Source organism: Frankliniella occidentalis, unplaced genomic scaffold (genome assembly GCF_000697945.3).
Source record: "Frankliniella occidentalis isolate FOCC.00 unplaced genomic scaffold, Focc_3.1 Scaffold243, whole genome shotgun sequence".
NCBI lineage: Eukaryota > Metazoa > Arthropoda > Insecta > Thysanoptera > Thripidae > Frankliniella > Frankliniella occidentalis.
Window position 1 is genome coordinate 178,479 of NW_026267369.1, and position 981 is coordinate 179,459.

Genomic DNA, 981 nt, shown 5'->3' on the forward strand with positions numbered 1-981 from the left:
TAACTCATCCTTTCGGCGTAAAAGTATCACAACGTTGCAACACTTACATAATCCTTACCACGTGGGTGTTTTTAATGTATTTGCTTGAGAACCTCTGAAAACAAATAGGACATGTCCTATCGTCAGCAGGCCGTAGTCTTTCGAGGTGCACATAGCACTCTCGAATAGCAACCTGTGGCACTGGTGGGGCCACCTGTGGCACCTGTGGCTGTGCCACCTGTTGCCCTGGTTGGGCCACAAGTGCGTGCTCTGAAAGTACGCACCTTTGAAGCACTACATTGCACTCTCGCGAATTCCGCTTCACAGTGCTCTCATGTGAAGCGACGCACGTTGTTGTGCACTTCCGCTACATGCGTGTTTTTTATATATTTTGTGGCAAACCTCCTATAGCAGACCGGACAGGTCCGGTCGTCAGGGACCATTCTGTCCAGGTGCACGTAGCACTCTGGCAAACGAACAGCAGGGGCCACCTGTGGCTCCTGCCCAGCATTGCCGGGTTGCATCTGTTGCAGTGGCACTTGTGCTTGGGGCTCAGGGGCTGGCTGCTCTGGTGGTGGTATTTGCTCCACCACAGGAAAATTAAGTTGGACCATTCTCTCCAGAAGCACGTAGCACTCTGCCAAACGAACAGCAGGGGCCACCTGTGGCTGCTCTTGTGGTGGTATTTGCTCCACCATAGGAAAATTGAATGGGACCATTCTGTCCAGGTGCACGTAGCACTCTGGCAAACGAACAGCAGGGGCCACCTGTGGCTCCTGCCCAGCATTGCCCGGTTGCACCTATTGCAGTGGCAGTTGTGCTTGGGGCTCAGGGGCTGGCTGCTCTGGTGGTGGTATTTGCTCCACCATATGAATCTCAAATGAGCCGAAGTCGATGCCCTCTATGTTGACCTCGGCCAAGATGTAGTCCATATCGTCTGGTCGTACAATGTCGGACGACATGTTGATGGGTGAACTACGAAAGTTTTTTTGGAGACGGATG